Raw genomic sequence first — 15,147 nt, forward strand, 5'->3', positions numbered from 1 at the left:
TTTCCTTGGGGGAAGCCATGTGCCTTTAATGTACATTGTGTACACGGTCTCTGTCTGCTCCCAAACTCTGTGGGAGCAATTTGCTCTCTCAGAGCTATCTGTGGACTGACTCAACTACATTAGTAAAGAAAAAGTGTTTTAAATGCGTTATAACACTGTGACACCAGATGGTGCTGTGGAGTCCTGTCTTTTGGCAACACGGTTTCCCATTTTGAGGTTTACAATGTGTTTTCCTAAAACATTTTTTTTTACGTGTCTAGATCCAGTCTTAGGCCCTGTTGCTCCTGCCTTGCCATGGCACATGAGATACATGGCACAGGATACTGCCCTGCTCTGCCTGTAAGGCACTATTGCCCTCAACCTGAAGGCCATCAGAATTGGTCCAAAACAAGAGAGGCCTTTCTGTCATATGTCATCCATAGGTCAGTGGTCTGCTCACTTTACCACAAATCTAATCACTGTATACAACTATGAATAAATCAACAAGATCTCTACAAAAATCTGGAAATATGTAGGTGCTGTGTGGGAATCTAACCATCCTGGACACAGCTGTAATTGCACTCTCTGATTTATAAAATATGTATCAACATTAGAGAGAACTGTAACATGATCTGTAGCAATTTTTCTACATCACAAAAATGCTTCCACTTTTGTCTTTTTTCTTCTTCTTCAAGGATCTGCTTTCTCATTCTGTTGCATATCTTCCTGAGCCTCCCCCTGGAAATATTGAAATCAACAGTTAAAATGGAAATATGCTAAAGACGCATAGTTTTGTCTTTATTTGCCTTGGCTAGGGGCAAAGTGTTAGTACATTATGTGGCTGAGATGCAACAGAGCAGACAACAGCAAAGAAAGGAACATTAGATGTTTATGTATAGATGCAAATCACATTGCTAACAGAGAGCCCAATGCAGAATAATTCTGGAGGGTTTAGCATAGCTGTTCATCATGATGTTGCATAACTGTTGGACAAGTCTTTCTTGTGCTGCTCAAGCTGAGCAAAGCAAAGCCAAAAGGCTTCATGGTGAAGAACTGGTGCTTGGGACTGGTGCGTCCAGATTCTGGTCAATTTTGTCCTTCTCCCCATAACATGGGACCTGCATGCTTGCACAGTGTTTACTATACTGCAGATAGTGCACTGCTGTATGGCTGTAGCGTGGGACACATGGCACCGGGCACAAATTTATGAGAGGGTGCGACCAGGCACCTCCATAACAGGCTCCCTCATTGATGTCAGAGCTGAAGGGAGGCAAGCCATGCCTGGGCCAGGCCTTCGGGGCTGGCGCAGTGCCTCTTTCTCGTGGCCAGTGAAGGGACACCCATGCGCACCCCTGGGTCAGCTGAGAGGGAGGGAGGGAAGGCAGGAAAGTACTGCCAGAGCTGCGTGCATTCCCAGAGAGCTTCGATGCAAGGATTAGAGAGTGAGACAAAACAGTGGAGCTCTGGAAATTCGTGTTTCTCTGCCTTATCTCTGCTCCCAGGTTGGGACTAGTTTGCAAGGAGAGACACCCTGGCAGGGGAAGGGACTGACCGCTGCCCAGTCCACCAGGGGACGCAACATCTGCCCCACCCCAGGCACTGGCAACCCATGGGAGGCCCTGCTCCTGTGTGCAGTCCACAAATGTAGGCTGCTATCCCGCAGTCCTTTCCAGCCCCTCCAGGAACAGTCCAGCAGTTTATAAGATACAGCAGTCCCAGGGCTCCCAATACTTAGGGCCATCTCCATTTAACATTGGTTACCAGCTGAAGCTGTGGCTACCAGAACAAACCACCCCGCCAATGAAAGCCAATTAAATGGCCTATCAGGAGGTAGAACAGACCAAGGAAGGCAGAAAAACCTAACAGTTGTCAACTCTGGGGTGGGGTGGGGTGGGGAGAGTGTGAGTGAGCAGTGGGATTTGGCAGCAGTTCACGTGAAAGGGTGGTGTTGGTTCATTGGCAACCTCTGCCACCATCACTCATTCCACTGCCCAGCCAACCCTCCATCAAAGTTAGCTACTGAATGGGGGTTCTGCTTCCTGTCATTAATTTCTTCCAGCAACAAAATGTTTGTGCTTATCTTGAGATGGATGGATTGCACTGGCAATTTTAACTCAAAATTGTCAACTTGTGCAGAGGGAGAGAAGGGCAGTCAGTCCCTTCCTCAGCCGCCTAGGACCAGCGATTCCTTCAGCGCCACCAAAGGACAAAATAAGGTATCAGCCAGGGCCACCGGCTTTTCTGAGGGACCAACAACTTTTGGCTCCTCCTCATGAACTGTTCCCATTCTAGCTGTTCATTATAAGTGTCTGAGTTTGGTCTTTCTCCCCGCATCCCTCTCCAGCCCCTTCCTTTGTGTGTCTGTCTTTTTTCATTTTTACTGCAAGCTGAAGTGCAAGGAATGTCTTATCCTTGATCTCTGTAAGCCTCTGCGGGAGCCTTTTTTCCAGATGAACAGCAGGGTAAAAACCACTCACGCAAATGAATAGCCTTTCAATAAGCTTGGTGACAGTTGACTTCCAGTGTCAGTGAGTTCCATAGATCAGTTCTATGAACAAAATAAACCATTCATTCTTTGGCTGAATCTGCTTGCACCATGTGAAGTGATGCTGAATTTACAAAACCTACACAAGCAGGTTTCCATACTGTAAGCCCAGGATCCCTCCTGAACAGCGCCAAATGTGTCCTCCTCTAGCTTTGCCTGTTCTCACTTTGCTTCCTGCAACACTGTCCAGATCATTGCTCTCCCTAAGGCATTTAGCAGATATTTCCTCTCTCGGAGCACACACTTGTGGGAGATTAGCAGGGAGGAGTTATAATAGGTTTCCCTTCCTTCCCCACCACCCTTCCTTATTCCTCTATGTGGCTCCACCCAAGAGGGGGTGTTGGCATAGGACCAACTTCACCAACTTCAAAGAGTTCCCTTCTGCCAGTTGCTTTTACTCTCTTTGGGGAGGGCGGAGATATTGCAAATCATTGATTATTCCAAGAAGTCTTAGACCCAGAGAAAGAAATAAAGAAAATAAATAATAAGCCAGAACAAATAGTGTAGTAAAATGCTTGCCTATCCAGTAGCAGGAATTCAGCAAAATGACCATTTATTTATTTATGCATTTGTTTATTTTTAAATGTTTGTAATCTGTCTTTGCTCCAACCCGGCTACAGATTGGCTTACGATAGAATTGCTTTAGATAATCTATAAAGCCATTAAACAACATACCATCGAGAAATCAGAAGGCAATTAAAAGCAGCAAGTTATTTTGTTATTGCCTTCTCTCTCCCTCCCCCCCCCCCCGCCCCCGGAAAAAAAGATAACAAGGAAAATGGGGGAGATGGCACAAAAGGGAATCCATACTTAGAAGGAATTGTGTCAGAAAATGATATCATGCTGATATATTTTGGTTCCAAACTTAAGATTATCTCACAGACCTTCAAAGATGCTATATTGGATCTTCATTCTCACCCAGAGAATTCTGAAATCAATCAGTCTATTCATGCCTTCACATCTGCTGAGCTTGCAGATGAATAAAACTTTGTCTGCCACTTTAACAGTTCACTGTTTTGGCAAGCAAATTGTTTCGCTCTTTCCCCCCCTGTCCTAGGGACACACTGTGAACCAGCTCCTTATATTTAAAATCTGCATTTTGTTCACTGTTACCTCGGGGTCAATGAATTTTTCATTAGCTACAACCCTGTTCTACTCAGACCATTTCATGGATGTAACATAGGTAGACTCACAACGGGGAAGATTTTACATTTCTTAATAAATTGCTTGTCGCAGAGGTAACAAAGTTGCTGGGACTTGGGATAAATTAGGAACAGCAGGGCAAGTATCAGGAATCAGTGTAGGGGCCTAAAGCACCAAACAAGGATCTAGACCAAACTTGGATCACCAGTTCTTTTTGGACCACTACTCCTACCATCCCTAGCCAGCAGACCCAGTGTTCAGGGATGACGGGAATTGTAATCCAAAACAGCTGGAGACACAAGTTTGGGAAACTTTGATCTAGACTTTTCTCAGGATTATGTGCTTGCTGAACCTGCCTCTCTGGATGAAAGCACCTCATAATAATAATAATTTATTATTTTTACCCCGCCCATCTGACAGGGTTTCCCCAGCCACTCTGGGGGGCTTCAAACAGAATATTAAAATACAATAACCTATTAAACATTAAAAGCTTTCCTAAAAAGGGTTGCCTTCAGATGTCTTCTAAAAGTCTGGTAGGTGTTTTTTTCTTTGACATCTGGTGGGAGGGGGTTCTACAGGGCAGGTGCCACTACCGAGAAGGCCCTCTGCCTGGTTCCCTGTAACTTGGCCTCTCGCAGCAAAGGAACCGCCAGAAGGCCCTCGGCACTGGACCTCAGTGTCTGGGTAGAATGATGGGGGTGGAGACGCTCCTTCAGGTATACAGGACCGAGGCTGTTTAGGGCTTTAAAGGTCAGCACCAACACTTTGAATTGTGCTCGGAAATGTACTGGGACCCAGTGTAGGTCTTTCAAGACCGGTGTTATATGGTCTCAGTGGCCACTCCCAGCCACCAGTCTAGCTGCTGCATTCTGGATTAGTTGTAGTTTCCGGGTCACCTTCAAAGGTAGCCCCACATAGAGCGCATTGCAGTAGTCCAAGCGAGAGATAACTAGAGCATGCACCACTCTGGCGAGACAGTCTCCGGGCAGGTAGGGTCTCAGCCTGCATACCAGATGGAGCTGATAAACAGCTGCCCTGGACACAGATTTGACCTGTGCCTCCATGGACAGCTGTGAGTCCAGAAAGACTCCCAGGCAGGGCACCTGGTCCTTCAGGGGCACAGTTACCCCATTCGGGACCAGGGAGTCCTCCACACCCGCCCACCTCCTGTCCCCACAAAACAGTACTTCTATCTTGTCAGGATTCAACCTCCATCTGTTGGCCACCATCCATCCTCCAACCGCTTCCAGACACTCACACAGGACCTTCACCGCCTTCACTGGTTCTGATTTGAAAGAGGCAGAGCTGGGTATCATCCGCATACTGATGAACACCCAGCCCAAACCCCCTGATGTTGAAAACCATGGGGGAGAGGACAGAACCCTGAGGCACCCCACAAGTGAGAGCCCAGGGGTCTGAACACTCATCCCCTGCCACCACTTTCTGAACATGGCCCAGGAGGAAGGAGCGGAACCACTGTATAACAGTGCCCCCAGCTCCCAGCCCCTCTAGACGGTCCAGAAGGATGCTATGGTTGATGGTGTCAAAAGCTGCTGAGAGATCCAGCAGAACTAGGAAACAGCTCTCGCCTTTGTACCTAGCCCGCCAGAGATCATCGACCAGTGCAACCAAGGCAGTTTCAGCCCCATGATGAGGCCTGAATCCCGACTGGAAGGGATCCAAATGGTCCGCTTCTTCCAGGCGTGCCTGGAGTTGTTCAGCAACCACTCGCTCAATCACCTTGCCCAAGAATGGAAGATTTGAGACTGGGCGATAGTTGGCCATATTGGCAGCATCAAAGATGGTTTCCTGAAAGATTTTCCTGCTGCTGTTTTCTGCAGATGCAATAGAGGCGGTGAAAAAAGTCTTCTTCGCCATTGCTACCGCCACTTGGTAGGCTCGACACTGAGCTCTAACCCGTGTCCGGTCAGCTTCAGAATGAGTTATCCGCCACCGGTGCTCTAGCCATCTCAGTGATTGTTTCATTGCCCTCAGATCAGTGGAAAACCATGGGGCTGTCCGGGCTCCATGCAATCAGAGAGGGCGCTTCGGAGCCAAACAGTCAATAGCCCTGGTTAACTCCACATTCCAGCAGGCCACCAGGGAATCAGCTGAAAGGCCATCAACATGGGATAAAGCATCCCCTACCACTCTCTGGAAACCGTTTGGATCCATTAAGTGGCGGGGGCCATCCAAATTGGTCCCACCTCCCTGCAGAGGGGAAGGGTTGTGGAGAAGTCCAGTTGCACCAGGAAGTGATCTGACCATGGCACTTTAGTTTTGTTTTTACTTAGTGTCAGATCACCAACATCCATAGAGGTGAACACCAGGTCCAAGGCATGCCCGCGGCTATGAATTGGGCCAGACTTTTTCAGGGACAGCCCCATGGAGGCCATGCTTTCCATGAAGTCCCAAGTGGCTACTTGTAAGATTGTGTCGGCATGGATGTTAAAATCCCCCAGGACAACCAAACTAGGTGTCTCCAGGAGAACATCTGCCATGGCCTGAAGCAGCTCAGGCAGGGAATCCTTGGTGCAGTGGGGAGGTTGGTACACCAAAAGGAATCCAGTACTGCCCCTATTGCCCAACTTCCAGAACATGCACTCAGAGAACTGGGTCTTCCCAATAGGATGCCTGGTGCAAACTAATGACTTCCTAAAAATCACTGCACCCCCTGCCTGGGTTGCTGTGCGTAAGAGAAACCTGATGGACAAGCAGCGGCAAGTACAGGCCTATCTGCTTCATCCAACCAAGTCTCTGTTACACATGCCAGGTCAAGTCCTCCATCCATGATCAAGTCATGGATGGCAGTGGTCTTATGAATCATTGACCTGGCATTGCACAGCAGCACCTTCAGGTCCTGTGGGTATCCCCTGCTGATTCCAGTATCTGTCTGGTCAAGACCAGACCCGGAGGCAGGGATAGTCCTCAAACAACGCCTAAACCTGCCTCCTCGGTAATGACATGGTCTGGTCTTAGTGTAACTCCTCCTCCTGCCCATGATCACTGAGATAAGTTTTCCCAGTGCATCTCCCCCTGTGGAACCTGCCACAGCGATTTTGTTGGCTGGGACCCACTCCCAGGCAGCCCCGACCCCTCTCCTTAAGAACAAGATAAAACCTTAAGGGGGGGGGAACAATAAAACAATACAAACCAAAAACAGTAAAAATTACAGATATACCAAAATTAAACAAACTCCCAAACCCGACTAAACATCCATCTCACCCCCCCCCACAAAAAAAAATTTAAAAGGGAAAAAAGATATTTTAAAAACATTTTTAAAAGAACTCTGTGCTTTTCTGAGTCCTCCTGGGCAGCAGCAGCAGTGGCAACACTCCTTATGAGGCCTGTCAGGCCCTGTCCTGGGCCAGGTGGTCAGGTGGCAAGTGACAGGAACGGGCCCTTAGGCACTCAAGCAGGTGAGTCCTCTGGGGCAAGCCAGTAATGGTTATGAAGAATCAAAAGCTTCTACATAAGATAAGTTGAAGACAGGAGATCGGGGGGGGGGGGCAGAATCCAATTTAGCCTTTATGCACAGATTCAGGGTGTTCCAGCACCCAAAAGCCCACCCAGAACAAACAAATTGTTCCATCAGTTTCAAGGTAAATTAATGAATGGTTTTTGACTCTGCAAAACAGGAAGTTTTAATTTGTATGCTGACGCTATTGCTTCAAAATGGCACTCTGACATTCAGCTGCTATGACAACAAATTACCTATACCTCGCTAACTCTTTAGTTATGGAAAGGCCCGTTTTCCCAGAAAAAGGGGAATGTGCTAGGCTATCTATTTGACAAAAACAACTGCTTTGACCACCTTTTGCAAATCCTTCTCTTCTGTGGACTCAGATCTTTAGAGCTGTACGATCACAGGGATGGAGAGGGTTTAGTATGTATGCTTAAAAGGGTGAGGTTCTCAAATTCAACAGGATCAAACATATTGGGGCACCTTATTGATTAATTGCTAACAGCATCTCTAATCATTGGCTTCTTTGGCAACAAATCACCTATGCTTGTCCAACCCATTCTCCCAAGCAAACGGAAATATGCTGGGCTATCTACTTAACAGAGGAAACTGGTTTGCCTTTTTTTTCCTTTTTGCAACCTTCCTCTTCTTAAGCAGTAAAGATTAAACAGATTGTTGTTGTCCTTGGCATCCATCTGTCTCAGGAGACAATGGAGTATGCCTCCAGGGGTGAAGTTTCAGATGGGTAGCCGTGTTGGTCTGCCATAGTCAAAACAAAATAAATAAATAAAAAAGAGAGCGAGAAGCTGCTGAATTGCAACTTGGAAAGAGAAGCTGCTGAATTGCAACTTATTACCAAACTTAAAACCATGGAGAGACCTGGTCTGAACAAAGACATTGGATTCTTATCTCATTATACATGACAAAGCCATTTTTCACCTTCTCACCTCTTGCTTTTTCCTGTAAGACCTATTGCAGTCATTAAGAGTCGTCAACAGGCTCATCACAGCTATCTGCCAATCACCCATTCCCACCACCCTTCTGAGTAATACCCCTCCCCACCTTCTCACTATATAGAAGGGTCTGGTGACTTCTGTTTCAGTGTATCTGAAGAAGTGTGCATGCACACGAAAGCTCATACCAAGAACTAACTTAGTTGGTCTTTAAGGTGCTACTGGAAGAAAAAAAAATTATTTTGTTTTGTCCAGGGGTGAAGTCAGACTGCTGGAGAATCATGGCACTCTCTGTAGCTTCAGAGACTGGTAAGTCCTAACTGCTGCTTCTTGCATTGTTTTTGCTGCAGCACTGAAGCAACTTCTCCAGGGCAGTGTGTCTGGAGGTCCTGGGCTGCCCAGAAAAAAGACCCCCTCTCTCAGCCTTGCTAATGTGGTCCAAAGGAAAGCAGAGCAATAAATTTGGCACCAGCTTGACTGCAAGAGTTGCCAGAAGGAGACGTACAAGACGCCATCCAACTGTCTTAGGGACTCCACTCTGGATTTGTGTAAGGTTTACTCCTGAGCCTTTTCTTCTCCCCAATATATCCTGCAAGGTAGTGGAGGTTTAAGGGACACAGGTGGTGCTGTGGGTTAAACCACAGAGCCTAGGACTTGCCGATCAGAAGGTTGGCGGTTCGAATCCCTGTGACGGGGTGAGCTCCCGTTGCTCGGTCCCTGCTCCTGCCAACTTAGCAGTTTGAAAGCACGTCAAAGTGCAAGTAGATAAATAGGTACCACTCCGGCAGGAAGGTAAATGGCATTTCCGTGCGCTGCTCTGGTTCGCCAGAAGCGGCTTAGTCATGCTGGCCACATGACCCAGAAGCTGTACGCCGGCTTACTCGGCCAATAAAGCGAGATGAGCGCCGCAACCCCAGAGTTGGTGACGACTGGACCTAATAGTCAGGGGTCCCTTTACCTTTACTAGTGGAGGTTTAGGATCAGAATTTTCCTTCTCTCAGATGGGCTAACTTCCCTAGTTGATGAGTGTCACCTGCTCCTCTCTTCTATCTACAGCACATGCAGAAGCTGCCATCTTGACCATTGCACCCACTCTTAGTCCTGTCCACTCAATCCGCTGGAGCCTGGCCTGCAAACACTTCCAATCCTGTGCCTGTCAAGGAAGAGAGTCTGGACGCAGGCTCACAGTGACACTCGCCCTGCTCCAAGGATGTGCAACCTCCACATGCCTCACTGGCCGCAGCGGCCTCTTCATGTTGTTTCCTGCCCTGCAAAACCCACCACGTCTGCACATCTCTCTCTCGCTCTCAATAGGTACTGCTCAACCATAATGAAAGTATTATGGAGAATCTAAATGCAAGCATTGTGGACAGTAAAAAAAATTCTACATTTTGACGTATGGGGGGAAATAGTTTTATATGCATGCGGCAAAGGACAAAGGGGGTAGGAAGTCAGTCTATGCATGGGATGGCAAGGTGGGGACCCATACACCCGCAGGACTCATATCTGGAGTACCACTGGGGCCATTCTTGTGCCCACCTAACTTATTATCATTGTTAAAAAGTTTATCTTACTTTGTAAAAGTATGTGAAGTTGTGTGTCTATAAAAATTATATCATCTCATTGGAGTAAACCTATGTCAAAGATGTGTAAACAAAGGAGAATGATCCCTGTGATTTGCTTGAACAAATATCATGCTATATAAAATCTGTGCTGTTATAGTAAGGGTTAGGCAGCAATCCTCTGTACACTTACTTGGAAATATTCATTGATCTAACTTTCTGTTGTTAGCTAACCTGCAATCTTCAGGATGAATGGAGGAGGCATACAAATCTAATTAATAATAATAGTAACACTCAAATATGTATCTCCTACTTTTCAGCTCAATTGTTTCAGTTTTGTACTGTAGGCTACTTTGAGTATTCATTCCACAGACAGAAAAGAGTCAAAGCTATTTAAAAAGAGACACAACAGTTAAATTTTACCAAACAAAATCAAGGAAATATAAAACATCATCTGCTCATCAGGCTTGTTGAGCAATGTAAAATTTAAAAAAGATATTCAGGAAGCAGCAAAACAAAAACAAAAAATCAAGGAAGAGGCAAGGTGGGCCTCCCTAAGCAGGGAGTTGCCTAACGAAAGGGGCTGCTGCAGAAAAGGCTCTGCTCTCTGTCCCCACCAACCATACTGCTGATTTCAGGACATGAAGAAAAGCTTCCCATGCACAGGCAAGTTTCATATGGGTGACTCCCATTTAGATCTGGTAGACTTACTTTTGAGTAAATAAGCACAGCCAGGCTCTTACTCTATGCCCAAGCTTTTAGCACATGTAAGATTTACATCAGGAACAAATAGGATGCGGGAGAAAGAAAGATTGGCATTGGGATGTGCTGCCATCTGAGGTGGTCACCTCACCTTGCTGCGCAGGTGGACTGGGCCTGATCACAGGTGCATTGAATTGAAAAGCTAGAACATGCACACTACAAACAGTGGTCTTAGTCGTTCAGTGACAATCAGGATGAGGAGTATGGGCCTTCTATATCATTCACAGTTGCGTAGCCTCTCTGGCACCCTTTAACTGCCACACTGTCTTTGCTACCAGAAGGCTTGATTATGCACAGGTTTGACTTTATGCTCTCTTGTTTTTTACACTGTTGCTTTAAAAATACTTTCTCCTTCCTTTTTTAAAAAAAATTAATAGAAAACTAAAGCCAGCCTCAGCTTGTGCAAAAAAAATGACCCATGTATCTTCTGCCACAGAAAGCTGACAGAATGGAAGGTGTGCGTATGGAGGGGTGTCTTTTGAGATTTTATTACTTTTTTGCTTTGTGATGACTGGCTTCAAGCCCACACATTTATTGAATACACAATAGGGAGTTGGGTACGACTGCAGAAATAAATTTTATTAACACACACTTGCTGCTGCTGCTGCTGCTACAGAAGCAGCAGACAGAGAGACAGACAGAATAATCTCCTTTAGCCTTCTCTGGCTTGCAGAGTTGGCATCATAGCTGGTCAAGTCAATTAGCGGTATAATGTACGACAGGTTTTATTTAAAGGGGGCTTTAATTAAAGTTTTGATACAATGCTCATGCAAACCAACAATCTGTCTTTGTGGGATACATATTATCCAGAAATTGATTTTAACTTCAGCACTAATTTATAGGCTGTCCCCTTCAATAAGTGTGATTCCTTGGGAGATATTAAAATCCCCTTGCCCCAGATAATTTAGGCCATGTTCAGGGTTTGAGAACACACTTAACCTAAAGCAAATAATATACCTGATTGTTGAGCAAAGAATCTGAATGATTTTCAATTATCCTTTTTCACATGTGACAGGAGTACAACAGGCACAAAACAATTTTGTGAATCCCACAAAAAGGGAGTAGATCCATTCTCCAGTATATTGTGTAATTAGTGCCGTGGATTTAACTATCCATTTTAGTTTAGTTTGGATTTTTATTTTTTATTTTTTGTATATGCTAGGAAGCTTAACAGCTCTTAAGAGATGTTTCCTTCTTTCCCTATGGGATTTTAAGATGGTCAGTGAGAGAAAACTCCCATTTACACACCCTGCTAAAATATAAAAAGGTGCTTCAGGTTCATGTTCCTATGTCCTTAGCAAGTCCCTTGCCATTTGCTGACAAATATTTGCAAAAACAACTCCCCCCCAGCCCCCCCAAACCGTATGTTTCTCACTTACAGTTGTTCTCCTTCAGTAGAAAAATAGATCAGTTCAATAGGTTTTAACTGAGTAGCTCTTGGAAGAAGAAAAAACAGCACCCCAAATATGAAAGGCAGTTCTTGGGAGAAAGCAGCTACAGAAACAAATTTGTTCAAATTAAAAAAATTGTTTTTGAGAGGTTTGTAGCCATCAGTTCCATGTGGTTAGCTCAGTTCCAAGAAGCGGTGATCACCACACTGATTAAAAATGAGAGGCTGGGACTATTAACCTCTTTATAAAAGCCAAACAAGCCAGCTCTTTCTTCCAAAAACAAACAAACCCCAAAACAAAACCCACCCCTTCACAGGTACATATACACACACAGAGAGAGAGACAGCACACACAATATGATTTGTGGTTCTAATGTAGGAGCCAAAAGACTCAGGTGAATAGCTGAAGGCTCACCCAGCAGCAGTAACACAGACTACAAGACAAGATTGACCTGGGCAATTAAACTGAAATATTTTTATGGATTGGAATTCTAACTAGTGAGCCAAGAGGCGGCTTTTTTAAACTTGACATTTTAACAAGTGCAAGGCATAAATCTATGTGTGACCATTTGCTCCCAGTGTGTGGAGTGTGTGAGAAATGGAACAGGAACGAGGCCTGGAGATTCAGAGGCAGCTTTTTCCTTCTGTGCTTGTAAAGAACTTCGACAGACTAAGAACCAATATATGTAGACATTACCGCATTACAGCAGTAACATCAATAGGGTTCCCCCCATTTTCCCCCTTTTGGTTTTGGTTTTTTATGAGGTTGAGTACATGCTGGCATCAAAGTTACTTTAACTACACTCGGGACATAATTCAGCCTACGGTTAAGTGTGCTTAAGTGCTTAAGATCTTTCCCGCAATCCACTTCCACCTGGCGCAGTCCATAAATTGACCTAGAGGGTAGAAAGTAATCGAATCTAAAGAAATAGGCTTTCCCACCCTCAGATTACTTGCGTTTCTTCATAAAACCTGCAAATTCAAAAGCGTGAAGAGTTTTCTCACCAAGAAAAGTTAGGTTTGGCGCGAACCACAACAAATTGGTGAACATTTGCCATGCTTAAGCTAAATAGGTTTTGAAATTAGATTACTAATTTGCATATGTTTTGAAATAGATTATTGCAGCACGTTATACATGGGGCTGCCTCTGAAGACTGTTCAGAAACTTCAGTTCGTGCAGAATTCAGCGGCCAGATTGCTCACCGGGGCAAGACGTTTTGAGCATATTGTGCTGATCCTGACCCAGCTGTGCTGGCTGCCAGTTGGCTTCTGGGCCCAATTCAAAGTGCTGGTTTTGACCTATAAAGCTTTAAAGGCCTCAGGATCGCAACACCTCAAGGACCACCCCTTTCTATATGAACCAACCCAAACTCTGCAATTACCTTCTGAGGCCCTTCTTCACAAGAGGCCCAGAGAGTGGCAATACGAAAACGAACCTTACCTGTGTTGGCTCCCCGCTTGAGCCATGCTCTCTCAAGTGAGGCTCGCCTGACACCTTTGTTATATATTTTTAGGTGCCAGGAAAAAAACTTTCTCTACAACCAAGCCTTTGGTTGATTAAGATTCTATGGCCTTTCCTTTTAAATGTGTGGGTTGTGGATTTTTTTGTTTTGTTTTTTGGAGGGGTTATTGGTTGGTTGGTTGGTTTTTGTTACATATCTTGTGTTCTCATTTTGTATTTCTATGTTGTGAACCACCCTGTAATCTTCAGATGAAGGATGGTATGCAAAGTTAATTAATTAAATAAATAGTGTTGCCAGATGGCTGGGAGATTGTACTTTGTAGAGTTAAACTACGCATAAAACAGAACATAACATTTCCTGAAATTGTTGGGGAAATGCGATACTCAAAAAGTTTGCTTATTTTCAGTATTAAACTTGCCGCTGAGTGGAGGAGAGCAGAAATTCTCCCTCCTACTTGGATTGTCATATGTGGTTAATGTTTACATTGTTAGGGTTTTTTTTAATCGATACTAATTAAATTTATATTCTGCCTTTCCTCCAAGTAGCTTAACATGGTGTGCACAGTCCCCCTTCTCATTTTATTCTCACAACAGTTCTCTGAGGTAGATTAGGCAAATAAAAAATAAATCTGTGAACTGCCCTGAGACCTCTGGGTATAGGGTGGTATATAAATTCAATAAATAATAATAAAAATACAGTAATAATAATAAACTATGGCTGTCCCAAGGCCATCCAGTCAACTCCATGGCTGAGCAGAGATTTGAAATGGAGGCTTCCCAGTCTTAATCTGTTATTCTCTCCACTAGGTTGACTTAATGAACCTTCCTAGTTCTGGAAGTTATTACTTAAATTTATATCCCAGCTTTCCTCCAAAGAGCTCAAGGCAGGTGTACAGAGTTACCCCCCCCCCAACTTCATCTTTACAACAACCCTGAGAGGTAGGCAGGTATGAGAAACAGCGACTGTCCCAAGGTCACCCAGTGAGCTCTATGGCTGAATGAGGATTTGATTCCAGGTCTGGCACTCTAACCACTAGGCCACACTGACTTTTGCAAGCGCAGCATCATTCCTTTTCTACATTGTTCACCTTCAAGCATAAAGAACACTGAGCCTTCCCCTGAGAAATCCTATCTGCTGGACTGAAAATGTTTAACATAATGATTTTTGAATTCCTTTCATTTGCTTTTGAAACTCAGTTTGTTCCATCCAGATTTATCTCTGAGGCTTTGAGGACTAGTAACTTATTCTTTTAAAGGGGAGGAAAAATGAGTTCCGAGGATTTTACCAGGAGCTTGTGGGCCTCAGAGATGCATGATAGAGCTGCTGTGGCTTTTTTCTCTTTTTTTGCATTCCTCTGTGTACCAACTTAACCCTTCAAATGCTGCTCTTGTCTATGTTAGAAATAAAAATAAAATAAAAACCCCACCCAGTTTTGTAAGAAGCAAATGGGGCATATAAACTAGAGTGCTTTGGGGTAGTTGCTTCTATTTTTTAAATATATATATATATATTAAAAAGGCCCCTTGGAGCTTTCTGCCATATGCTTTCAAATGCTCTTTGCTCAGCCAAAGCAATCATGTGGTATTAAAAAAAATAATACACAGATTATTGCTGAAGGAAATAGGGGTGTGTGATAATGATTGCAACAAGAATTGAAATGTTTGTAAATGAATTAAGCTAGTGTCTATCAGCCTTTATTAGACTGATCTCTCATGGAAAAAGGGGGGCGGGGAAAGGTCAGCGCACAAGATTTCCTCTGCTTCCTGGAATTCTTACATTTTTTCACTATGATAACATTGTGTGTGCGTGCGTGCGTGTGTGTGTGTGTGTGTGTGCGCGCGCACGCGCATAAACACTGACTGGAAGCTTTCCCCCCCCCCAATGCAG

General features: G+C 44.7%; 2 long non-coding RNA genes across 2 annotated transcripts; one reads left to right on the forward strand and one right to left on the reverse strand.

Annotated features, from left to right (window-relative positions):
- Positions 1–550: 550 nt before the first annotated feature.
- LOC309334275 lies at positions 551–2,524 on the reverse strand. Its single transcript, XR_014152973.1, has 2 exons — positions 2,457–2,524; positions 551–717 (listed from the first exon to the last, which is right to left on the reverse strand). It is a non-coding gene; the product is annotated as an uncharacterized lncRNA (long non-coding RNA).
- Positions 2,525–8,380: 5,856 nt separating this feature from the next.
- LOC309334123 lies at positions 8,381–9,946 on the forward strand. Its single transcript, XR_014152898.1, has 2 exons — positions 8,381–8,631; positions 9,140–9,946. It is a non-coding gene; the product is annotated as an uncharacterized lncRNA (long non-coding RNA).
- The last annotated feature ends 5,201 nt before the right edge of the window (positions 9,947–15,147 follow it).

This window comes from Podarcis erhardii (assembly GCF_964252035.2).
Source record: "Podarcis erhardii genome assembly, chromosome: Z".
Classification (NCBI taxonomy): domain Eukaryota; kingdom Metazoa; phylum Chordata; class Lepidosauria; order Squamata; family Lacertidae; genus Podarcis; species Podarcis erhardii.